Consider the following 27,278-nt stretch of genomic DNA (forward strand, 5'->3'; position numbering starts at 1 on the left):
AGCGCTGTGCCCTGGTCAACCCTGGACACTCAGTACCCAGCACCGTGGGACAGAGCTCTAGAACGTACCCTCCTTCCTCACAGCCTTGAGAAGCCTGCCTTAGCACTCTGCTACTCTCTCGTCTTCCACCACAGCAAGGTCCCCTAACCTTGAAGGTCCATGACAAGAGATGACAGTTTCCTGCCTGATGCCTTCGGCCCAGGGGGAGCTTCCGCAGCTAATGGGGATGCTGCTAGCTCTGTGACCTCAGTTCCTACACTGTCCCTGGTTCACTCTGTTCCAGCCATATTAGCTTCTGATGTCTACTCAAAACATCCCAATCTTGCTCCTGCCTCAGGACCTTTGTACTTGCTGCCCTCTGCCTTGAAGGGCTTCCTCCAGGTAACCCACAGGGCTTATTCCTTCTGTTCATTCAGGCCTTTGCTTAAATATCAACGCAGAGAGATCTTAATGGATTATCCTACCTCAATGTCTCTCACCCTTCTGTGTCACTTTCTATCCATGTTACCCTTCTTTGTTTTCTTCTCAGCTCTTGACCCCATCGGACATGATTTTTGGGAGTTTATTACCTGTTTTCTCGACTAGCATGCTGTTTCTTGAGGGCAGTAGCTTTGCCTGTTGGGTTAACGCTATTTTCTCAGTGACTGATACATAAGAGATGCTCAATAAATCTTTGTTGAAAAGGATTCTAGCAGGAGCCCAGCCTCCTTGCAAGGCCCCTGCCTCTGGTTGCATTGATCCACTTTCCCATGGGATGCGCCCCTCTGTGGCTTGGGCAACATTGGTTGGTGGAGAGAGACCTAGAGCCATGTCTCCAAATCCCCGGTCCCATCCTATCTCTTGCATCCTGCTGGCTTCTAGGCCTCAGATGCCCCATATGAAGAGGGGGTGGGTGACCCTTATCCTGTATAATCCCCAGGGGACCACGGCAATGGGCAGAGAGGAAATGCTCAGAGAGGGGCTTTCTGAGCGGTCTCCCTCTGCTTGGCTTGCCAGGGATCCCCCATGGATTTGGGGTGTTTCTGAGATGCTGAGGGAAATAACTGTGTAGCAGCAGCAGGGGCCGGGTCTAGCCAGGGAGCACCAAGGACCGCTGGCTTTAGCTCTGCCCAGGCTCCAAAGGACAGTCCCACAGGGTGGGTGGAGGGAGTGCACCTGGCCCGCTGGAATCTTCCACGGGTCTCAGAACTTGTAGCAAACATGGTAAAATGCTGCTCTGGAGGTGTTTTGTTTTGTTTTTGTTTTTTGTTTTTTGTTTTACTACTTTTGTTCCAATTCATATAATTTAACAAGTATGCTTTGATTGGAGACACCAAGAACCCTGTAGACATTCACATCCTTGACTTGGCAATTCTATTCCTAGAAATGTATCCAAAAGAAATAACCAGAGGTGTATGCTAAGATATATGTGTAATGATGTTATTTATTCTTTCTAATAGCAAACAATTTGGAAGTAGCTTAAATATCAACAGGAGATTTGTTTGAGAATCTGTGTGCCAGTCAATGGGATAGCATGAAGCCATTTAAAATTTGTTTTCAAAGACTACTTTAATGATCCAGGAAAATTCTTAAGATGCAATTTAAATGGAATAAAATCAGAATTTTATATATTTATGTGTGTGCAAATGACTTTATATCTACATATAAAATCAGAATTTTATATGTGTGTATGTGTGTGTATATACACACACATACACACAATATTTTCCTGATTTTATTGAAATGTGTATATACCCCAATAATGTTTATTTCCATTCAGTGTGACAATTATGGGATATTCTCATTTTTTAAAAATTTTTAAATAGTTTTTATGATGAATCTATTCATATTACAAATGACTCTTCTAGAACACGTTAAAAAACCAGATAAGCAAAACCAAATTAAAAACAAAAACCTAAAATTACCTTTTATCTTATAATCAGTCAATGTTTTGGGGTATGATCTTACAGCATTTTTGATGAATCAATATATTTCCAAAGTCAGGTTATTTTATTTATTTATTTATTTATTAGCTTTTTATTTTTCTGCCTTTTATGCTATAAACTTATTTCCAAGTCCTGAAGTGTTCTTAAGCATCGTTTTTTTTTAATTAATTAATTTATTTGAGGGAGTGTGCAAGGGGTCAGGGGGGAAGGTCAAAGGGAGAGGGACACAGAGAATCCCAAGCCAACTCTGACCTGAGCATGGAGCCCAACAAGGGGGGGTCAATCCCAGGACCCTGAGATCATGACCCAAGCTGAAATCAAGAGTCGGAGGCTCTAACATCTTAGCCACCCAGGCGCCCCTTAAGCATCCTCTTTTAAAGACTGCATTGTGTTTTATTTTCTGGATGGTTCAGAATTCATTTAGCCAATCCCCTCTTGTTGAACGTTTAAGTTGCTTCCAGTTTTTCAGGCTTATAAATAGCACAGAGCAGAGAAGTACAACCCTATAGCTAAATCTTTACACATCCTTGTGTATTTCCCCAGAATAAGCCTCAGAAATAAACTCCTTAAATTAAAGGATGCTGGGTTTGGTTTCCATCCCTGCATAAGCCCTGGGAAGGTGGGATCATTCTGAGGGTCTTAGGACTGAGCCTGGCACATGGAGCTCCAGGGCCTGCTGGCCTCCAAGTCTGCATGTCCCACGTGGGGACTGTCCCCATCCACCTCTCCTCTCCCCACCCCACCCCCAGGCTTGGGGCTCACCCCAGAGGATGAATGACGCCTCCCTGCCAGACGTTGAGGCCATTTGTCTTGTGCTCCGGAATCCTGAAGAGATAAAATCTGGGCAGAGCACATTTATTTATTCAATGTAGTTCTGGGCAGGTGAGCCCTACCCTTGGGGATCCCCTCCAGCTCAGGGTTAAGAGTTTACAGGGAGAAAGAACAGGTCATGGGATACAGACCAGCTCCAGGATATGCCCTATATGGCTCCGAAGAGTCCCCATTCCCCACCTGGGGCCCACCCTAATCCCAGCTCCAACCACTCAAATGGTCCCCTTGAGGCCCCATAAAGATCCAAGTTCTCTTGTCTTCAGACAACTAGAGCACACTTCCTCATCCCATCCCCCGCCCCCCCGAACTGTGTGACACATCTCAGACTCTCCTCAGCTATGGTGTCTGCCCAGATAGTGTGCAGAGTGTGCCTCCTCTATGCCAGGGCTCCTGACCCCTGACCCCCACCAGATCACCAGGGGAGCTGGGCAAATATTCAGAGACTCAGATTCTGCAGGGCCTGAGAGGTGCCCAGGAACCTATATTCTCACAAAAACTGGTTCTCCCGACTCTTTCCACAGAGCTGTCTTCTCGTCCCTCATCTCTGCTGATGTGAGGAGGCAGGGCATTTGGCCCCTGGGTCAAGCAGGCCCCCGGCCTGCGAAGCAAGGGGAAACAGATGGCTTCAAGGCTGCTTTCTCAGGTAACGTAAGTTCAGGAGGCTTGGCAGTCAAACTGGCCTCTCCTGGCAGGGGGACTTGGCAGGGCCAACATGAACAGTCTCACAAAGCCATCCTCACAGCCTCTCCAGCCATGAGTCCCCAGGCGCTTGCTTGCTGGGATGCATGGGCACATCTCTGGCCGGCCAGGCCTGCAGGGGTTTGTGGCCGGAGAATCCAAGTATAGTCTCGGGCTCCTGTGGACGCTTCCTCTAGAAGGTCCTGGCCGCAACAGCACACCAGGTCTAAGGAGAAAGGGCCTCTGTGGGCCAAAGGTGGGTCCGTGTAGACAGTGGCCCACACACGTCACCGCCTTCCTGGGCCCCGGGTCTCCTGGGCCAGCCCAGCGGACTCGGGAGGGTCAGACCCTTTCCCACCACCACTTCTCTCCCCCATACCAGAAGCAAGAAAGTAAGCCTCACTGTTTCTGTACCAGGGCCTCTTGGGAGCCCCTAGGCCTGCGGTGGGTGGTGTGATGAACCAGAGGTCCCTGTGGGCAGGGACCCCACAGATGCCCTGCTCAGTTCCAGCCATTTCCAATTCCTGGACTTTCATAATAAAAGCAATCTGTTAAATGTACAACAAAATGCATTCTCCGTCTCAGTCTGTGGTGACTCTAGCCCTTCTGTTGGTCTGACCAAAACCTTGGAGTGGTCCCTATGTCTTTTCTCTTAGATCCCATGCCCCATCCATCAGAGAATCCTGTCAGCTGGATTCCAACTTATTCCAACCACCTCTCTCGGCACAGGGGCCTGACAGGACCGGGTGGCGACGGGGCGGGACTGGTCTGGGGTCAAGCTACTGTCACTGACCCGCATATGTGCTCCGCCCCCTTCTGTCCAGATTCAATTTCATCATTACTATTCTTAGCAAGAAAAGCGGTTCTTCCGTCACATAGAAAATGTGGATTTTTTGTGTGTGTGTGTGTGTCTTTAATATGGCATCACAATCCCCCCAATTCTTCTTCAGATCTCGTGTCTGGTTGCAAAGTTCTCATGGAGGCTCCTTTTCGGCATAGGGAGCCAGAGCAAGACACTCAAATATCTGGGAGACCCCCTGAGATGCTGAGACCAGAGCCAGTGGAGCCCCAACCCCACAGCAGCCTGCCCTGCTTGGACTCTGCCGTGGGATGATTCTGCCACCACCACAGGTACGATGATGTGACAGATATGCACGGATGACATGGAAAGCTGGGTCCCCTCCCCCAGGGGACACTTCTGCCTCGCTCTGTCAGCAGGAGAGTATTCCTCCCTGGAGCACGTGTCAGTACCTGTCTTCCTGTGGGACCCCAGGCTCAGCGCTGGGTGAGACGGACAGACATGGGTTTTTCCTGGGAATTGGGGGTGTGTAGGGTGTATATGTGTGTATATATGTGTCCCCCCTGGAGGGGACAGTAACCAGGCACAGCCTCCCCCAGTAGTCCCCTCTCCTATCCCAGCCCCATTGACATTCCAGGTCAGGGCCTACAATGGGCCTTAGGTGGCGGTTCTCCCAGACCGGCTTCTGCTGAGCCTTGCTTTGCAGGCTACCACCATCGGACTGGACTCCCCAAGTGCGGCCGAGTAGCCCCACTCAGGGCTTAGAGGAGCCGGCCCATCTTGTCCAAGTGAGGACTGGAGCCTCGGAAAGGAGGAGGCCCCAAGCCCATGTCACCCGGCAGGTCCACGGCAGAAGATGAATGGAAGCCAGATGGGCTTCTTCAGCTGAGAAAGTGGGGGCAGGCCCAGGGAGGAAGGAGGAGCAGACCACTCCCAGGCCTGGATGCTAGAGCCAGCAGCTCTCCTCAGCCCCAGCTCAGCCCTGAGGCCTACCCAAGCCCACTCACTTCCAGCCTGGCCTCCTCTGTCTTCCTGAGCCCCCAAAGCCGGCCAGAGGCTTCTCCCCTTCTGTGGCCTTCTATCCATCTTCCGGCTCCTCCTTTGGTCTTGCTGCTTTGGCAGACTCCAGGCAAGGGAGCAAAGCTGGTGAGGAGAAGGGGTCTATGCCCGACTCAGCCAGACTCCCTTCCAGCCAGTCAGGCTGCCCTCCCCTTGACAGGCTGCCTAAAGGCACCCTGCCCCCCAACCTTCCCCCACCCTCGCCCCCATGCTCTCCCTACCTCTATGGCCCCTGGCCCTGACTCAGCCCATAAATTACCTGGGGATGGTCGCTGACTCAGCCAGGAAGCCCAGAGCCCTACTCCTCACCCCCAGGCCTCAACTCCACAGCTGGCTCTCATTCCGGAATGCTTGGTCCCCTCCCTTCAGGAAATTCCTGGAAAATATCAGGCTTCTTCTAGGGGAGATCTAACCACAGCCACAGCGGGGAAGGGAGCCACGACAGCCTCATCCATCATTCTGCCGCGCTGGCCCTCCTCCCCAACTGCTGTGTTTGTGTGGGGCTGAGCATGGAGGTGTCGGTCCCCACGAAGTGACAGGCACATGGCCACGGAGGGACCACAGGGCAGGGGAGAGGGAAGAGAGGCCAGCGTGGGGTGGGGCAGTCAGGGCAGGCTGCTGGGAGGCAGGACCAGTCCTGGGCTAGGAAGGACAGTGACAACTGGTAAGTAAAGGGATGGAACGGGTGCTCCAGGCTCAGGGAAACACCTGAGCCAAGGTGAGGCAGGGACAAGAAGCCTGATATGTACATGGGGTTGGAGGGAGTCGGAGAATTACAGGCCTGAAGGAACACTGGTCCCTGTAACATCTTGGGACCTTCCTTGGGCTCTTTAGGGCTGCTCAGGCCTGGGGGATGGGGCAGGGTCTCTGCACCATCATGCTCCAATCAGAGGGTAGCAGCAGGGCTCCCGCCCTCCAGGAGCCCAAGCTGAGGCATGTGGTTTAGGCATTAGGGCACTGTGGGCCTAAGGGAAAGCTTCCTCCCTCCTCTGGACTCCTCCTTGAATACTTTCTTTGGAAATCCCATTCATTTATGAGGGAAAGCCAAGTCCAGTGCACACATAATGCATCTCTTTATTTTGGCTGCTTCCCCTCAGACAAAAACAACTTTTTTTTTTTTTTTTAAATTTGACAGAGAGATACAGAGAGCATGCAAGTAGACAGAGCAGCAGGCAAAGGGAGAGGGAGGAGCAGGCTCTTCACTGAGCAGAGAGCCCGATGCGGGGCTCAATCCCAGGACCCTGGGATCATGCCCTGAGCCAAAGGCAGATGGTTAACCGACTGAGCCACCCAGGCATCCCAGACAATAACAATTTTTTTTTTTTTTTAGATTTTTTATTTTTTATTTGACAGAGATCACAAGTAGACAGAGAGGCAGAGAGAGGAGGAAGCAGGCTCCCTACCAAGCAGAGAGCCCAATGTGGGACCCGATCCTAGAACTCCGGGATCATGACCTGAGCCGAAGGCAGGGCTTTAGCCCACTGAGCCACCCAGGTGCCCCAATAACAACTTTTTTAAAGTTCGAAAATTCCTGCTCAACTTCCCCTGAGGAAGGATGGCTGAGTGATGTGGCTGTAGCCATAGTAACAAGGGCACTGAAAAGAGAAACAAAGTAAGCCAGGGGACCTACGGGGTGGGGAGTGGGGGCGGCTGCCCTGAGGCCCTAGGCCCTGGGGGCAGATGGTCTTTCATTCCCAGTCCAGACTAGACCTTTCCACAGACTCCGTGCCCGTCAAAGCCTGAAGAGGTTTCATCAACATTCTCAAAATTGTGTCTTGGACCACCTGACCGGATTCTAGACCCCCAGAGACAGATCTGCCCACAGACCCACCCCTTGCTGTCTGTTCAAGGTATGAAAGGAAGAGGAAAAAACTGTGGGGGAGAGACCTGACAGACCCACTGTGGGATTCCGCCTCTGGAGAGATGCTCCAGTGCACCCACCCCTGCTTCCCAGCCCTGTGCAGGGGTCTGTCCTGTTCCCGGAGCCCAAGGTGGGGCTGGGCAGGCAGGGAGGCTTACCTCTGTGAGCCCCAGCCCTGGGAGGGGGCAGGGCTCTGCCTGCTCCGCTGGGCTGGTAAGGGGGATGGGCATTCTGCCTCATTGTCACTGGCCCAGCCACACTTCCAGAAATTCTTCCTGCCAGTAAGAAGAGGAAAGAAAAGCCTGGGCAGCCTTTTGGGCTGCCAGGAAGGGGGTGGGCAAGTGGGAACCAGGTTTCCCATAGCTCTCATGGGTCAAGCCAGGGCTTTGGGGCCTGCTGCCTGGGCCAAAGGGTTGGCTCAGCCCTGGGACAAAAGTGGGCCCCAATCTGAGGTGTCAAAAGAACTGACCAGTGAAATAGGGGCTCACTCAAGTCCATGCCCAGGCAGGCTGCGTTTGTGGCTGCAGAAGAGAGATGGGAAGAAAGAAGGCCTGGAAATTGCTGGGCTTCCCACAGGTCTTTTCTAAATGGCTTGGGGGGCGCGGTCAGAAAAGACTAAAGCTCATATTCAATCCAAAGTAATAATGGCCTCACCTCTTACTTCAGTGTCTAGTCTTATAGATCTTGAAGGGGGACATAGGAAAAATTACTAATATTATTACTATTATCCAATATAGCATTTTTCTGGTGTGTTCTACACAACACCAGCCTACAGGGGTAATTTTTTTTTTTTAAGATTTTATTTATTTATTTGTCAGAGAGAGAGAGAACAAGCAGAGGGAGCAGCAGGCAGAGGGAGAGGGAGACTCCCCATCAGGCAGAGAGCCCAATGTAGAGTTCGATCCCAGGAACCCAGGGTCATGACCTGGGCCAAAGGCAGACACTTAATAGACTGAGCCACACAGGCACCCCTGCGGGGTAATTTTAGATAAAACAGTAGGTTTGCAGAACTCAGCACATCAGTTACCCTCTTTAAGACTCCCAGGGCTCAGTGTAAGTATTAAATTCTCAAAGAAATCCTTCAGAGACTCAATGCGCTTTGGTTAATCCAGTGTTTCTCAAATGTATTCAACCACAGAACCCCTTTTTCATGGGACACTATGAAGTAGGGTTCCCAGATACACATTTTGGGGAATGCCGCTTTAAAGCTTTTGAGGGTGGTTTTCTAACTTTGTTCCAGCCATGGTGCCACAGGGGTGGTATAAGGGAAAGGGGGAAATGAGTCAGCTGAACTCTGGGTCTCCATCCCACCCCACCCACCCCAATTTAACCAGTGGTTCCTTTATTCTGCTGGAACTGGGTCTCCAACAATATATTTTTATTTGATGAAAGGCCTCTGCTGCTAAAACTAGATCTGAGAGCCAACACTTTATGGTTCTTCATGAATATATGCTTTTACTTTTTTTTTTTTAAAGATTTTATTTACTTATTTGACAGAGAGAGAGAGAAAGAGTACACACAAGCAGGGGGAGCAGCAAAGAGAGAGGGAGAAGCAGGGTCCCCACTGAGCAGAGAGCCCGATTCTAGGACCCTGAGATCATGACCTGAGTTGAAGGCAGACGCTTAACTGATTGTGCCACCCAGGCGCCCTTTCTTTTTTTTTTTTTTTTATTTTTACTTTCTTTTTTTCCCCATGAATATATGAAGAAAAAGAAAAGAAGAGGCAGAATTGATCAGGGGTGGGGGGTAGAATCTAGAAATAAAAATAGTGACATTAAAATGCTATTATAGATTAAACAGAACAGGAACACAGTGTGGGAGGAAATCACCCCACGTGTAAATCTCAGAATGCTTTGTCCAAGTATTTCTAATTCCATTTTACAGATGAAGAAACTGAGACAGGAGGAGTTGAGCCATGGGCCCAGGACTATCTCTGACTAGGTATTTTGCCATCCTTCCCCAGGACTGCAGAGTGGGCCTGCCTTCAGAAAGCTCCTAGGTTCATGGCTGAGGCAAAACTTGCCCACCAAAGAATGGAGAGTGGAAGCAATACCATTGCAAATGCAAAGTCACAGTGGTTTGGCCTGTCAGAGAGCAGAAGAGGAGGATTTGGGAAGCAAGGAGCTCAGGAAGGCTTCTCTTTGTGATCTGGAATTGCCCCATGATATGCCCCAGAGTTTGGCATGATTCTGCTCTATGAAAACTCATTTCTGTCTTCAGTTCTAGAATTCCTTAGCCATTGTCTCTCTGAATATTGCCCCTCATTCTTTCCAATCTCTCTTCCTGGGATTCTACTTGGCATAGGTTGGACCTTCTCATTCTATCCTCTCTCCCTCTCCCTCTTACCTCTTTGTGCTGCATTTTGGGTAAATTCTCAGATCTCCTTCTCTGGCTCTGTTTATCCCACTGAGTTTTAAATTTCAACGATCACTTTTTTTTAAAAGATTTTATTTATTTATTTTGACAGACAGAGATCACAAGTAAGCAGAGAGGCAGGCAGAGGGAGAGGGGGAAGCAGGCTCCCTGCTGAGCAAAGAGCCTGAGATCATGACCTGAACCAAAGACAGAGGCTCAACCCACTGAGCCACCCAGGCACCCCACAATGATCACTTTTTATTTTGGAAGTCCTATAGTCTGGCTTATGAAATTCAAAATCCAAGAAGAACTTCCCACCTGGAGTCCTAAAGCTGATGGTCATTGGGTCCCCTCAGTAAACCCAGGGGCCACGCAAATGTTCACATTCTCCTTGTGAGTCTCAAGGCAAACTAGTTACAAGAAGTGGGCAGAGCTAAGGAGTACAATAAGATATTGGGGAAAGTCTAGTTTGCAACATATTATCTCATAATGTGGTCGATATTACTTCTACCATAATTCTGATGATCCTTATTATTCTGCACCATCCGTGTAACCTTGGGAACGTCCTCCTCCCTCCCCAAACCTTGGCTTCTCACCTGAGGCTGCACCAGATCAGCCCATTCTGACTGTGATTCTTTCCCACATCAGTCCCTGAAGCTTCCCCTTCCTACTCTGCCTTGTCCTTCCCCTTTTCCTGGTCCAGTGAAAGATCTAGGCGAGCAAAGGCCAGGCACTGATAACAGCTGAACAATGACAGCAGAAGCTCCCCAACTGAGGGCGTGGGAACCAGCTGAGATTCTGGGAGAGGGGCCGGAAAAGAGGAGGGGGGAAATCCAACAGCTGGACAGGCGGTCCCGTCCGCCTCCAGCCCTGCCCTGGAAGTTCTGCTTGGCAATGGGGGTAAACCAGGCTGTTTCTCTTGGATGCTCACCTCCTGGGCCACTCATTCATTCAATAGCTATCTACTGGACACCTACTTGGTAGCAGGCCCTGTGCCAGGAACAACCTTGCCCCTGGGGACTGTCCCTTCCACTCAGCAGAAACATTCATGACTGTCATTATAGGGCTCACAGCATAGTCCTAGGAAGCTAGGGAGCAGGAAGGCCTCTGCTCCATAAATCTTCTTTTTAAAAAAAAAAAATTTTATTTTTTATTAACATATAATGTATTATTATCCCCAGGGGTACAGGTCTGTGAATCGTCAGGCTTACACACTTCACAGCACTCACCATAGCACATACCCTCCCCAGTGTCCATAACCCAACCACCCTCTCCTACCCCCTTCCTCTGGCAACCCTCAGTTTGTTTTATGAGATTAAGAGTCTCTTATGGTTTATCTCCCTCCCAATCCCATCTTGTTTCCTCTTTTCCTTCCCTGCCCCCCAACCCCCCCATGTTGCCTCTCAAATTCCTCATATCAGGGAGATCATATGATAATTGTCTTTCTCTGATTGACTTACTTTGCTAAGCATAATACCCTCTAGTTCTACCCACGTCGTTGCAAATGGCAAGATTTCATTACTTTTGATGGCTGATAGTATTCCATTGAATATATACACCACATCTTCTTTATCTATTCATCTGTTGATGGACATCTAGGTTCTTTCCATAGTTGGCTATTGTGGACATTGCTGCTATAAACATTCGGGTGCAGGTGTCCCTTCAGATCACTACATTTCTATCCATAACCCTTCTTGACAAGAAGTTGCCTTTACTTTTGCAAGGGCAGAGGGAAAAGGGATCTTTACTCCCCACTCTGCTACTACCCACCCCCCCGGGCCTGAGGGAATGAAATCCTCTGGGAAGTTTGCCTGAATACAGTCAAAAGAAATAGATTGGCTGCATTTTGTGGCCTCCAATATGCTGTTGGACACACGACCCTTGCTATCAACAGTTGTGCAGAAAGCTCTAGATGTCTGTTAACCTTCCCTTTGCTACCACAGGATTTACTTCTTTAAAGGGGGGGAAAGAGTGTCCCAAATCCATCTTGGAAATTGCTCGATTTCCCCCAGAAAAGGCCACTGGGAACGCTTTCCCATCTTTGTTAAAGGGGAGAAAAAGTCTGAAAAGTTTGGTGAGCAATTTTTCTTGGAAACTGCGAACGGTAAGCTTTTTAAGCCCACCTTCTTGAGCTGGCCACTGGGTTTCCTTGGGACTGCAGTCACTCTTCTGCTGGTCTGGATTTCAGTAGGTAAAACAGGCCCCAGCAATTCCCGATTTCCTCTCGGAAGAGCAAACACGAAAAAAGACTCAAGATTTTTGGCTCTCAGTCTCTGTTGGGCTCCACAGGGAGGTATTTCAAACTCTGATGTTATGTGACGTCATCACCGGGCTCTGCTCAAGGCCAGCACGTCACAGAGCAAGAATGCCACGTGCTTACCTGGCATGCACGTGTCACAGGTCCCGCACATGTATATAACGTACACATACCCTACCCACATATACACCATTCTGAGGTCTGCTATATTCAGTATGCATACAGCATAATTCCCCACACAGCATGGACACAGAATACAAACATACATTTCTATGCTCTACAGACATCCCTACTGCACAGACACAGACACAGACACACACACGCACACACACACACACACACACACTACACACAGATCTGTGCCACGTTTATATCACACATGTGAACATAAATGCACTGTACACGTATGCCACATTCGCAAATGCATGAATGCTAACATACACAAGGATGTGACCAACATATCCTATTTTCTGATTAAAGTTCTTAAGATTTTAGTTTCTTTGTAAGCCCAATTATATAACCCATCAACTTTTCTTGGTCTCTTCTCTTCTTTCTTGACAATATTTATGGATTTCTTTTTTCTCTTTCAGCAAAAACCAAATCAACAACAGCGACAGAAATTTTCTTCATATTGGCTATACAGAAATGCAACCAGGTGCAAATTTATCCAAAATTCCAGAAAAACAAATGAGCCAATAAATCAGATTTGGGCTTGTTTACCCTCTCTCTTCTTGCTTACAAAACTGTGGTCATGCTTTTGTCTGTTCACAGACAAGTGGGAGATGCTTGGGGACAGCTGTCTTCTTCTAGATGTTTGCCCTGGGGGAACACACACAAGAGTTGTCACAAATCCTTGGAGAACCACTTTTCACAGAAGGTTGGTTCTCTTCCCCACCTCTCTGCGCACCCCCCCCCCATTAAAACATAGCCATCGAGACAGTGAAGACGGGAGGTAGGAAGGCATGTGTACCGTCGCCAACACCAGGAAACCACAGCAGACATTACTGATGGATCAAGGCATCTATCCCTCCCAGCCTGGACTTGGGGTCACAATCCTCCAGAGCCTTACCAGTTAACCAGAGCTGGCAACTAAGGTGGGAACGACGTGAGATCCCACAGAGCCCAAGCCCCTCAGTGTATAGATGACGACACCAACAGCCCAAGAACAGGGAGTGATTCATGTGAGATCACACAGCACAATTCCTAGCAAAATGAGCCCTCTGCTCAGCTCTGTGCTCCAACAGATGTGACTGATAGGGGAACGAGGGCCTCCCCTGAGGCTGAAGAAGAGGGGCCAGAGGAAGGTGAGGCCAGGCTTGGATTTCCCTAGAGGCACCAACCTGTTTCCCTGGTCTAAGCCCTGTGCACCCTCACTGGCACGAGCCGAGGGTCCCTGCTCTCTCGGTGACAGCACAACCGTACCCCCCAGCCCTGTGCCTTGGGCCTTCAGGATCAAGGCAGCAAGTGGAGAACCTTCCAGGGTTCATGGATGTCATCCTCCCTTCTCCCCCATCTCAGCCATCCCCTCCTTCCTGAAGACTTCAGCCCCACTACCTCTTGCCAAGGCCCTCTCCCTAGAATCACTGCTGCTCACAAACAGATGTCCATCCATATGCTGGCCTCACCAGGGGTCCCACAGCTAAACCAGAAGTGCCTTCTCCCAATGGCCACTCCTTTGCTCTTGCTGTGCCTTTTCCAGAAGCCCTTTCCACCCTCCCTGCTGCCTCCAGCCCATCCTTGAATGCCAGTTGCAGATGTCCCCCGCCTTCCCCAAAACATACATGGGCTTGCTCTAAGTCAACAAAACTGTGTTTCTGGGCTTTTCTAACCAGTCTGATCCGAGAGTGGAAGGTGTCTGGGTTTTATCCCCTTAGTGCAATGAACTTTGGACCTTTCATACCCATGGCACTCTTCTCCAGAAGAAGCCCTTCCTCCCAGATAGCACAGGCCTCCTGTGGAAACTTCCAATTGCTCACACTCAAGCTCCTTGGCTTGACCCCAACTCCCGGCACATTGTGGGTGCTGAGGACATATCTGTTGAGGGTGCACAAGGGACACATAGGTGATGGAGCCCCGGCCTCCGGGCAGGAAGGTTCCTGGCCAACCCCACTCCCCTCAACAGAGCACGAGGCAAGACACAGCAAGTTTCCCATGGACTGGTTCCCTGGCCTCCAGGCACTTCCTCTCAGGCCAGTCCTGTCTCAGGGCGACAGCTGCTGCAGGCAGCACTAATGGGGGACCCTGGAGGGGAGGCTTCTCCTGGGTGGCCCTGTCACAGGGCCAGTTGGACACAGTGTCCCCACCTGTGCTGCAGCTTCCAGCCTGGGGTGGGCATTGCGGCTGCCAGGGACATTCTTTCCCAGGGGTCAGGATACAGCTGCTGGGAGCTGGGGAGGGCTAGAGAGGGCCTGTGAGCCTCAGCATTTGAGTCACATCACAGCCAGATGGACAGATGCCTACACCGACCAATGTGCCACCACACATTCTCATCACATACACGCGCTGCACACACACCCCCCCCCCCACCATGTGATGACCAACAGCACAATGGCGCCCCTGGCATGGCCACAGCCACCAGGGGGGTTGCACAAATCCAACACTGGGAGAGGCTGAAATGACTGCAGACAAGGAAGGAGGAAAATAGAGCAACCAAAAACAGAAGTGGAAAAAAGGTACTTTATTGGTGGGAAAAGCCTCAGGTCCTGTTGCTTCCACCCTGGCTCAACCCCAGAGACTGGAAGGACTATCTTGGTCTTTTTTGGACCCCAGAGCCCACCGAGCACAGAGCTCAGCCCGGTCAGCCTCACTGGCAGCCCCTAGGAGGTATGTGGTAGGAAAAATGTGGGATGGGGACCCGGGAAGTCTGAGTCGCCAGGTTAGGCCAGGACCAGCTGGGCGACCTTGGACCAGTCCTTGGACTTTTCAGTTTTCTGGTCTGTGCGTAAAGGGCAGTTCCAAGGTCCTTTAAGCTGTGAAAGTATGTGAGAGGAGGTGGGGTAGGGTGAACCAGAGGGGATGGGAGCTTAGGGAGGGGAACCCTTCGACTGTGGAGTCTGGGGATCTGGGAGCCCAGCACAGATAGCCCCTTCAAGATTTCCCAGAGAAAGGGCAGGAGGGGCAGCATGGAGCCACAGTGAGGGGGTGGGGAGGCAGTGGGGCTGCAGAGAACTAACCTGGAAGGGAGGCCAGGAGGCCTGATCCTCCCTCCAGTGGCTAAGAGGCCCCTCCCTGAGGCCAGTGTCCCCTCCCCACCCTCGCAGCCCCACAGGGCTGAGCCTACTTGTCCCTGCTTCTAACGGGCAGGCCCCTGTCTGAGAACCGGGCTCCCCGGCTTGTGACGATGATTCAAAGAGACAGCGTGTGGAAAGGACTCAGGAGTGCACCTGGAGTGCTAATGTCGGTGGTCGTATTGTTGTCCTCGCACCTATTAATGCATGTCTCTCTGTCCTCATCCTAGGTGGAGACTCTCCTAAGGCGAGGACCATTCTTTTGTTCATCGGCAATTTACCAACATATTTCTAATCATTTGCTTCATTGATTCTGCCAGCAACCTAGCATGGCAGGCGTTAGCAGTCCCATCTCGCAGGTGATGAATCTATAACTCAGAGAGGACAAGTGACAGTCCCAAGGTCATCCTTCCACAAGGTGGCAGCGTCAGGACCAGGACCCCAACCAGAGTTCAAATGATGTCCTCCTTCTTCCTGCCAAGAATCTCATCCACGGAAAAGAGAAAAAGAAACACGTTTCGTTGTTAGAACTGCCTGGAGGAGGAGGAAGAGAAGGAAGAGGCAGAAAGGAAGGAAGAAGTTTCTTTGAGGTTCACCCATGTAGCTGTAGATCATTCTTTTTCATTGCTGTGTATATTTCTACCTTATAAACATACCCCGCTTTGTTACCCATTTTTCTGTTGACATATATTCAGAAATGCAGATTAAAACTCCAACGCAACCCCTTTCCATATGCATTAGAGAAGCTCACACGAAGCAGGCCAAGGAGGCCGACAAGCAGGCGGACAATACTAAGTGTTGGTGAAGGTTGTGGGCAGGACCAGTGGGGCTCCCAGACACCGGTGCAGGTGAAACGTGCTAGAACCTTCCCTCCCTGTTCAGCAACATCAGCTCGGGTTGTACGTACTCATATCCTCTGAGCCAGCAACCTACCCTGGGTATATACCTGAGAGAAAGGTGTGCTCATGTCTAGGGCCTGTCCTAGAATGATCATGGCGGCCATACTGATGGTTCCGTCACTGTGTACATTGTTGCCAGGCTCTCCACTGTGGGATTGTACCATCTCTCATCAGCCGGTATCAGTTGTAAGCGGGGCTGACAGAAGTGTCCTTAGGCACATGCCTCGTGTGAACTTTCCATTATTTCCTGACCACCGTTTCCCAGCAGTAGATTGCTGGGTCAGAAGCATGTCCGTCTTCAAGCTGTGAGAGCCACATCGCTAGGCTCTCCCCAGAAGAGCTGCCCCGGCTTCCCCTTCCGCCGGCCCCATGTGCCTGTGGCTTTGAGGCTTTCACCAACCTAGAAGTCACTCCCTGTTCAAACACACGCCACCATCCCCTCCCGGGAGCCCAGAGAGCCAAGGCTTTCCAGACTCCTGGCAGCGAGAGGAAGGAAGGTTTGGGGTAAACACTCTGGAAGCACAATGGCCACAGCTCTCAGGCCAGGCCACCGGGGGCCGTGGGGCCACCAACCTCCTTCCGCCGGCTGAGCCCAGGCTTATCAGAGCGGCCATTGGGGCCAGTGTGTCTGCTGGTGCTGGTGGCGCCCAGCTGCACCACCACCCCTCACCTCCAGGCAGAGCACCAGAAGTAAGGGACCAGGGGCCACTGGCCCAGGAACACCAAGGAGGCCTGGTCTAACATGGGAGCTTCCGTGAGTGAGGGCAGCCCCCAGCACTTCCTTCTCCTCAGCCCTACAGTTGGGCGCTGGCTTCTCTCTGAACCGCTTCTAGATTTCCCTTCCCTAAATGCCCAGGGGCTGTCTCCATGTGGAGGTAGGCAGGGGTGGGTGCAGGGGCTTGGGGGAGGAGGCAAGAATGGCCCGGGTGTCCAGGCCCTCCCCACTCTTTGAGATCAGGCAGGGTTTCCCTGAGGTGATGGGGGGAGCCCCAAGAAGTACCCCACTTGGCCAACAGGCAGGGCCTGAAATGCCCCCATTTGTATTCAGTGCCTTTGTATTCAGTGCTGGCCCACCTGCCCATCCACCCAGGGAGTGGCAGGCAGCCCAAGAGAGGGAGGTGATGAGACCCGTTCCTCCCAGCAGGGAAGGGGAAGGAAGGTTGCAGGAAGCCCACTTCCCCAGCTTCACAATTCGGCTGCCAGCTGCATGGGTCAGGCCAGCTGTTCCAGCCATTCCCACACAGTCAAGCCCTTTCTCCACGCCAGGGGGAGACCCAGCCCTCCATTTCCCCTGGGTTCTTTCCTGCCAAGGGTCAGCCTGTGCCAACCCCCGGGGCAGAGACTGGGCATCTGCAGGGGATAGTGAGCTGGACATGGGCTCTGGAGTGGGCAGAGGACCCAGCTTCCCCGGAGACAAAGGCTTAGAGAAGAGGGGACTATCTGGTCTCAGCTGCCACATCTATAAGACAGGACTAACAATATGTGGCTCCTAGAGGCCAAGCTCAGGGTGGGGACCAAGGGAAGAAAGAAGGTAGGATGAGCAGCCCTCACCATGGCCTGCCTCAGTACCCAGACTGGAGCCCCCAGCTCCTGAGTTCCCCCCACCTTCCCACTGTCTGCTCTGAGCTCCTGCCGCCAAGGACCACCCTGCCTGACCAGCTTCATTCCCACACCACAGCCACAAGCTCCGGGCACCTGGTGCTCTCAGAGTTGTTGTAGGCCAGGCTTCTGTCACTAGTTAGTTTCCTGCAATAGAGGAAACTATTGGGGACCTCTGTGGAAAGAGTTAACGGGGAGCATTCTCAGGAGCCAGGCGGCGAGGAAAGCAGGATAGGGAGGGAGTGGAACGAAAGCCAGGATGTAGCCTCTAGCTCCTGCTGGATCCCAGGAATCCCACGGGAGCTCTAGAGCGGGGACGTGCAGGCAGCATTAGCCTGGCGTGTACCATCCTGTATCAGCTGGGGGCTGACTCTCAGAGAGGGGTACCCCACGTGGCTGGGCCGGCACCGTTCTCCAGAGAAGTGGGCAGCATTGAGCCTCAGCAGCCAAGTCTCACAGCCCCCCGGGGAAAGAGATCTGGACAGGAACCCGCAGCAGCCCCCACACCCACCCCATTCAGGTGGGGAGCCCCCAGGACGCAGTTAGTTTTCCTCTAGTCCCGTCTGGGAAGCGAAAGATCCTGGTCTCCACATGAGCACACGGAGGCCCAGGGAAGAGGTCATGAAAGGGCAGCAGAGAGCCAGGGCCAGACCCCAAGCCGAACACCCCCACTTTTAGAGCAGAGGCCTCTAATGAGGGGTCACAGACCTGTGCCTCCCCTGAATTTCATTCTGTCCGTGCTACGTATCTAAGTGGGTATTTCAGGAAAGAGAGTATTATGGAATCTCCAAGGCAAGGAACCTAAGCATGGTTGCCAGCCTCACCTGGTTGTTCCGTCCAGCGCATCACTGACTGAGGGGTGTGACAGGGATTCCGGGCTCAGGAAATGCCTGGGGGAGCTGAGAGATGCCACAAAGAGCTATCTACTCTGTCCCCTCCTGGGCTCAGCGAGGGGCACCGCACCAGCTTGGAGTCTGCGAGGACAAGCTGCTGCTTCCTCTCCTCATCTTGGGGTGGGGCTGGGCCAGAGTCATAGGGCTGAATCCCACAAATTGCCAGAAGGGAGTACCCAAACCAGGCCACTACCAACATATCTGACACTGCGGTGCAAATTTTTTAAAAAAGCACCGTCACCAGAAGAGACCAAAAAATACCCCTTCTAAGGTGCCGCATTTCGGAAACGGCCCCTTGGTCATGGTGGGCTTGCCCGGGCTCCCACCCCTCATGCCTTGCCCAGTAATGCAGGGCTTCTTCCCACCTCAGCCGACAAGCCCCGGGAGGTGAGCTCCCAGGGAACAAGCCTGCCGTCCTCTCTGGATCCCCAGAGACAGAGACTTGTTTCCAGGGTGAGAGAGAAAGCAGGAAAAGGCCAGAGTGTGTGCCTTAAGGCTCAGCAATCCTGAACTAGGGCAGAGCTGGGGCGGCATGTCAATGAAGCTGCCGACAGATTCTGGGCCTCCAGCCAGCGGCACACCAGACCCATGAGGGGGACCAAGGCCGCCTGGCCACCATGGCTACGGAGGGACCCGGAAGGCCTCGGAGGCTGAGGGCCACGAGGGTCCTGGGATGCGGAAGCCTGCCCCTCCGTTCAATGCCATGCCACCAGCCAGGACTGCTGAATTGATCATTAGCTCCGAGAGAGACTCCTCTCTCCAGAAAGGGCTCTGAGATCCATTAGATGTGGGGAATGTGTCCTATACTCGCTCCTCTTGGTGACTCCATGGGACACACTGACACAGCAAGCAAAGAACTTTCCAAGCAAAAAAAAAAAAAAAAATCTTTGCTCTGGAAACGGTGGTGTGGTGGTGGCGGTATGTGTGTGCATGAGTGTGCGATACAGTCCCTGTTTTATAAATGGGACTCGAAGAGGCTAAGGAATCTGCCGGATGTTATCGCCACGGTGGGTGGCCCAGTGCCAACTCAGACTCGGGGTTCTCCCACATATCGCCCCTATTCAACACATCCTGATCGCCTCCAGAAATGGGACTCTTGGCAATTCCTTCCTGGGGGAGGCAGGTGGTCCCAGGTAGAACTCTAGCAGACTGCTTTGCACAGCCACCTCTCCCAGCTGGGCCTGTCTCTCCCTGCAGTCAGACCCCAGTCCTGCTGGAAACCGGGAGCCTCTTGCCTCCCATCTAGCCTGTCCCAGAGCAGAGCAAGACGAACCCATGTTCCCTGTGGGGAGTGCTTGGTGGCCCCCCGCATGCACCCAGACCCTCTCCCTCCAGTGCAGGCTCTCAATCCTCCCCCCCCCCTGTCTTCCCTGAGGGCATGGAGGGAGGGCTACGGCTTCCAAATTCCATTCCTGCAGGTCAACATCATCAGCAGGACTCTTCAGGTATTAAGAAGTGGGTCCCTCTTCCAGGCACCATGATGGAATTAAGACCCCAGGGAAGGCTCAGTGGGAGATGTGCTGAAGGGTTTGCATAATCATCCTTAAGCAGGGCATTAGGACCAGCAAGTTCTAGAATTCAGGCTGCTTTTTCCTGTGCCCCATCAAATCCCTGCTCCCTGCTCCTATGGCTGGGCAGCAATGCTCCTTTTCAAAGGAATTTCAAAGAAATTCCCTGCACTCCAGGCAGTTTCAAACCCTCCCTCAGTGCCCACCTTGGTCTGAAAAGCTCTAATGAAGGACCTTTGCATTCCTGCCACGGAGGGAGCTCCTGGAGCTAGTGTCATGTGAGTCCTGGGACGCCACCAGGACGCAAAGCATTTCTGGGTTCTCAGAACCTGCATGAAGATATATGTGAGAAAGCCATGTTCGCTTTCTCTGCTAAATTTAATTAAGACAAAACACTAGCCTCCTCCGGAGTCTGCTGCCTGCCTTCAGGCAGTTCCAGAGAAAGACTTGGTGAAAGAAAACTGGCTGGCTGTGGCAAGGTTCACCCACATTGTGTCCCATTCTGTCTGGACTTACTTCAGCATCAGATCAATGTCTTCCTGTGAGATGCACGGATGATACGCTTCTGTTTCCAAGTGAAGCTTATCAGCTAGAGACTTTCCCCGTCAGTGTGTCATCCCCACCTCCGATTGTGGGGGACCCTATGTGCTCCTGACAGCTCTTTCTTATTCCCTCAACAGCCCAGCCAAAAGCAGGTGGTCGGAATCAGAAAGGTGTAGGAAGAACCAGGCAACCAGGACAGCTAGGTTCCAAATGCCATTAGAGTGAGCACGGCATAGACAGAGCAAGAACTCATGGTCCAGAAGGGCAGTCTGGTGGCACCTGCGAAGTCTGGCTGGGGACCCAAGTGGCCAGGCAAGAATGACCTTGAACAATAAGCCTCCAAAGTGGGGAGGAGGCCTGGCATCTCGTGTTGGTGGCATAATTGTGCCACGTGCTTTTCTTTGGGTTTTATGCTTATTTAATCTTTACGTCTACTGTTATTATCCCCATTTTACAGATGAAGTAACTGAGGCACAGAGAGTGAATAACTTGCCAAGAGTCATACAATTGGTATGTGGTAGAGTCAGGATTTGAACTCAGGCAGTCTGGTTCCAGAGTCTATGTACTAGACCTCCACACCACACCTAACTCTCAGGGAGGAAGGTCCGGTTATTGGATATTGAAGTTACTATGGTTGTGCAACCCCCAAAGTTTAGAGGCTTAAAGCCGCACCAACCACCTATCTAGCCCACGAATCTACAGTCTGGGCAGGGCGTGGTGGGAACGGGTCAGATGCTGCTCCACAAGGTGGACACTGGGGCAGCTCATCTCAGGACAGAAGGATCCCTTGGCCCCATTTCTCACATGGTTAGCAAGCAAGAGCTGGCTGCTGGCTGGGAGGCCAGCCAGAGAGCCAGGGAGCGTGTTCCTTTCCGCATGGGCCCCTCCATGGCCATTCAGGCTTCCTCACAGCATGGTGGCTAGGTTCCAAGAGTGAGAGTTGCAAGAGACCGGAAGTAGAAACTGACAGGTTTTTGGTTTTTTTTTTAAGATTTTATTTATTTGAGAGAGAGAGAGAGCACATGAGCAGAGGGAAACGCAGAGGGAGAAGCAGGCTCCCCACTGAGCAAGGAACCTGATGTGGGACTCAATCCCGGGACACTGGGATCATTACCTGAGCCGAAGGCAGACGCCTAACTGACTGAGCCACCCACGTGCCCCCGTTTCTTAAAGTCTAGACCCAGAAACTGGCATGGCCTCACTTCCACCACGGTCTGTTGGCTGAAGCAGCCATCCATCCTTCCCAGGTGCAAGAGGAGAGGATAGAAACCTCATCTCCAAATGGAAGGATTTGGGGATCTTGTTTTAAAAACTGTCACTTTGGGTCTGGCATCCAGTGGAAGGACAGGATCCTAGGAATGAAAGAGAAGCTGTTGACTGTTAACTTTTGCTCAGGGCAGATCAGAGGGAAGGCAAATGGACCACGGCATATGAACCAATGAAGTCTCCAGTGTGCGCCAGCTCTTGGCCCTGCTGGGCGTTACCTCAATTTACCTTTCACACATTTTCTCACTGCCCATTATAGATGAGCGCTCTCAGGCTCAGTGACAGAGCTTCTCTGATTCCAGAGCTAAACCCTTAACTCCTCTGGTGGGCTGCCCCCAGATGAGGAGCGGGGTTGGACTCAGAAGTACGACGAGGTCAGCTGGGAAGTGGTAGGAGGGCAAGGGGCCAGGCTTTCACTCCTCACCCTCTCATTTCCTCCAGAAGCCCCACCAGATCAGGGCAGGGCTCCAGAACACCTCATCCCAAGGCATCCTCTCCTTCCGGGGCCTCCTCTCAGGCTGGGACCTGTACAGACCTTCCTCACAGCCCTGCCTCCCAAGCTGTTTCTCAACCCTGGCCAGTTCCCGAAATCCTCCCTGTACTTCCTAGAAACCTTCCCAGAGGCATTCTCTCAATTCCACCTATCTCGGCCAAAAGCTGGGAATACTTACCTGCACCAGGCCTTCAATTTTTTTTTTTTAAAGATTTTATTTATTTATTTATTTGACAGACAGAGATCACAAGTAGGCAGAGAAGCAGGCAGAGAGAGAGAAGAGGAAGCAGGCTCCCTGCTGTGCAGAGAGCCTGATGCGGGTCTCAATCCCAGGACTCTGGGATCATGACCCGAGCCGAAGGCAGAGGCTTTAACCCACGGAGCCACCCAGGTGCCCCTCAATTTTTTTTTAAAGCAAAATTTTTTATTTTAGAATACTTTGAGATGCAGAAAAGTGTGAAGATAACACCAAGTTCCCATATTCTCCACCCCCGATTTCCCCTATTACCATCATCTTGTGTGGGGATGGGACGTTTGTCACAATGAAGAAACCAATACTGATACATTATTATTAACCTTACAATATCGCTGATGTTATCATTAAGTATAAGTCCATACTTTCTTCAGATTTCCTTACTTTTTTTTTTCCCCCTAACATCCTTTTTCTTTTCCAGGACACCACATTGTGGTGTCTCCTGATGGTGACAGTTCCTCAGACTTGCCTTGCTTTTGATCATCTGGACAGTTTTGAGGAGTATGTGTCACGCACTTTGTAGGACGTCCCTCAACTGGGACTTATCCAGTCCCACATTAGACTGGAGTTATGGGTCTGGGGGAAGAGGACCCGAGAGATAAAGTGCCATTTTGATCCCATTGAATTCAGGGTATGTTCTACCGACAAGACTTACCACTGTCCGTGCCTACCACGGTCACCTGCTGAGGCGGTGTTTCCAGACCGCCCTGTCTGAAGAACGTCACCATGCCTAGCCCATGTTTGAAGAGCAGGGAGCTATGCTCTTCCTTGAGGACAAAGGGTCCACATCAATCACTTGAAATTCTTCTGCACTGGAGTTTTGCCTCACTCCCCCCTCCACCCGTTCATGAATATTTATTTTCTACTTTGGGTAATAATCAGATACTACTGTATTAATTTTATTGTTCAAATTGTTCCAGCTTTGGTTTCTGCAGCTCTTTCAGTTGGCTCCACGTCCCTCTGACTTTTTTTTTTAAAGGAAAGATGCTCTGTGCTCATCTTGTGTATGTCCTGCCTCCATCCTAGAATCAGACATCTCTGCAAGGAGCCCTGGTTCCTTTTATCAGAAAAGGGTATTAGAAACCAAGATCTGGGCACGGAGTGTGCTTGTTGTTCCTGGGGTGTCCTCGCTTCCAGGCCCTCCCAGGTGATAGAAAGGGGATATATACGTGAGTTCCCTCACCTCTGTGTCCATCAAACTATCAAATAGACACAAATCTGTATTTCTATATGTAACCACCTGTGTCTATATTAAGGTAAGTCTGACTTTATACTAATGTCTACAACTCCTATCCATTTTCATGAGGGTCATTTTAGCCTTCTCCCTTCGCTTGTCTGTAACCTCCTACTACCCACTCCTTCAGTGAGAGGCATGGCTCTTATCACCCACCATCCATTTACCTACTTGTCCAATTCCAATATACATGAAATCACAAATGCTTTTGTATTCCATTCCATGGTTTATGGCAGTGTTTTCAAACTTAATTTGAGACCCAAGGGGTCATGACTTGACACCTTTCATTTTTTTAACTTTTTTAAAATAATCTTTTTTGTTTTTGTTTTTGTTCTGTTTGTTTGTTTTTAGAGAGAGAGAGAGAAAGAGAGAGAGAGAGAATGTGGGGGTAGGAGGGGCAGGGGAAGAAGCAGAGAGAAAAATCTTAAGAAAAATCCATGGCCAGCATGGAGCCCAACGTGGGGCTCAATCTCACGACCCGGAGATGACGACCTGAACCGAAATCAAGAGTTAGATGCTTAACTGGCTGAGCCACCCAGGTGCCCCAACTTACAACCATTTAAAAATAGAATGAAATAATGTAAGATAGAACAGATCAATGCATTCAACAAAATAAGGGAAGAATAAACTTTTGTTTCAATAATCGTGTGGGTAACGGGTCAAAATGAAAATATATGGATCTGGAAAGCGTGGAAGTTCCTAGCTGACACAGTATATTGACATCCTCACTTCATTTTATCTTTACTGTAACCCTGTAAGGAGGGGTTATTATTAACCCTACTTTCCTAGTAAGGAAGCTAAGGCCCAGAGAGGTCCAATGGTGCACTCACAGCCTCCCAGTTAGTGAGGGGCAGATTATGAAGAAACCTCCTGGCTCCCAGACTTAGCTGGGTTTTCCTACACTTGATCCCTGCCTCCTTCCAAAGTCCAGAGCAACACGGCCCATGGGAAGGAGGTCCAGGGTGGATGGTATTTGGGTCCCTAAACCTGGCCAGCCCCACTTTGGTTTGGTGAAAAGAGGGGTTGTTCACCATCCACCGACCATTGCCCCCCACTCGAAAAGCTGACTCAGTGGGAGTTCAGCCAGGACCAGGCTCTGCCAGGGTAGGCAATTCATGTGGGCATGGGTGAGGAGGTAGGAGAGGCTGAGAAAGGTCATACAGGCCTTCTCCCTCCAGGCAGATGCCACACACACACCACATACACCACACTTTACAAACACACTAACAAAAGCATGTTCTAGCTGGGGCTCCAGACTCCTTCAGGGGCCTAGTTCCCAGCTGTGAGCAACTGTGGGTCCTACAGTATATCTGTCTGTCCTGCCTCTCCTCCACAGGTTCTCCTTCTTTGGCTGAGACCAACATGAGTCCCCTGGGGGCATTTTCCCCACCGTTTCTTCTTTCTTATCCCCCTGATCTGAATACCCACAACACTGTGTTGTCCTGTAATTTATGAGCTCCCAAAACTCACTCATCCCTTTTCCTTAATTACTGGGATGTAAAGAAGGCCTTGATTTTTCAGCAGACAGGCGGGCCCTCCTTTTCCTTTGGACACAACCCACCAGGCCCTGGCCAGGATCCCTCCCATGGGGCTATGTGGTTTATCTGTGGTCTGTTCATTCAAAGGTCACCATTGTCAAGAAACCCCTAACAGTGGTGAGAACAAGGCAAGAGAAATGAGGAACAGTAATAACTTTTCTGTAGCATACATTCTCTAGCCAGGCCCTTCCCAACCACTGTCCCCTGGTGAGCTGGGTACCTCCACCAGGAGACAGTGGGTCTCAGCATCTCCCAGTGAGGGGGACTGAAGGCAGAGGAAGTGTCCCCTGGCATCTGTGGCAGGAACTTATCAGCAAGCCCAGCAGCACTTTGACCTCACTTCAAGTCTCTGCTCAAGTGTTATCAACTCATGGAGGCCTCCTCTGCTCCCCCCAATTCCTAGCTCCCAGTGCACCTTCCTGGTTTAGCATTTTTCCATAGCCATTCCGGCCATCTGACAGCTATCTGTTTTCATTATTTGTTTACCTGCAGCCCACCCCAACAGAATGTAGCACAAGATCTTTATTTTATTCATGACTTTCTCCCTTGTGGCCTAGAACAGTTTCTGGCACACTGTAAGCACTCAATAAATCTTTGTCAAATGAATAAATGAATGAATGAGTGAATGAATGAATTTCTTGGGCCTTAAAGTGGCCAAAAGGACTCATTCCGTGGCCTGCCCAGAACCCTTTGGACATGTACTCCCAACAAATTCTAGAAGAGCGGTTGTCCACACTGGCTGGTCCAGACCCATGCCAAGGACAACCTAGACCCTCTCTGCAGCCAACCCCACTGGGGCTGGTGGCTGCGCCTAAGGCTAGGGTTGCTTCAGAGTTGCTCTGTCTTGGTGGCAAAGCACCTGCCTCCCACCAGAGAGAGCCCAGAGCTCCCCCCACACCATGCAAGAGCCATGGCTTGGGCCCAGAACATCCTTGGTCTCCTTACACTTGAAAGGGCCAGGACTGAGGGTCCCCAGGAAGGAGAGAAGAGAAGGCCTGAGGCAGCTGTGGCCCCCAGTAGACCCAAGGTATGCAGACACGTTGAACCCTGGCATGGGGGAGATACAGGGAGCAGAGAAACAGCCAGAAGGCCTCCGAGGGGACAGGCAGAGGGGGAGACAGAGAGGGAGAGACCCACGGAGGAAGACAGAGGACAGAGAAAGGGCCCGAGAGCCAGCCCCGGACGACAGGCGGAGAGAACCAGAGGACGAGAGCGAAGACGCCGCAGCGAGGGGGCGGCGGAGGGGCGCGGGCCGGCGGCTGAATCGGTCTCTGTTCTGGCGCCGCACTGAGGGGCTTTCTTCGCGGCCGTGGGAAAGCGGTGGGCGAGCGCGCGCCGCCGCCATGTGGACGGTAATTAGCCGGATTAGGGCGGGAGCCCCGCGGACTCGGCGGGCGGCCCGGGAACAAAAGGCCCCTCTTTGCCCGCGCGAACGCAGGGTCACGGGGTCAGCGGGCAGGGTCCCCCCGAGGGGCGAGGGGCCGCGCGTCCGGAGAATGGGGCCTCTGTGCACCTGGCGGGCCGGCTTTGGGGTCCAGTCTCGCGTGCTGGAAGAGAGCGGGGGAGGCCAGAGGGAACAAGACTCCCCAGAGGGCAGGTAGCTGACCAGCCTTAGGAGTAGTAGCACCTTGGACATGGATAACATTGATTGAGCGCTTCCTGTATACCAAGTCCGTGCCAGGACAGCATCGTGTCATTTCATCTTCCTAAGAGCACTGAGGGCGAAAGCTAGAATGACCTGACTTTACACACAGGGGCCTCCTGTGAGGAGAGAGTAACTTGCTCAGTGTCACACAGTCTGAAGTCGTGCCTCACACATTTGCTGACCCTGAGTGGGCACTCCACAAGTATGAGTCGAATGAATGAATGGATGAATGAATGACAAAGTTGGCCCTGACCTCCCTTGAGCGGTCACCCTCCGCCTGAGAGGTTTGGGAAGTGTGGACCCCCAGCCTGACCCGTAGGTCCACTCCCATCAGGGAAGCTGTTCTGGCACATTCATGCAGGGTTGTGTCAGTACTGACAACCACCCCCTAACCCCCCTGCCCCAGGTAGTGTGG

This window comes from Lutra lutra, chromosome 9, assembly GCF_902655055.1.
Source record: "Lutra lutra chromosome 9, mLutLut1.2, whole genome shotgun sequence".
Classification (NCBI taxonomy): Eukaryota; Metazoa; Chordata; class Mammalia; order Carnivora; family Mustelidae; genus Lutra; species Lutra lutra.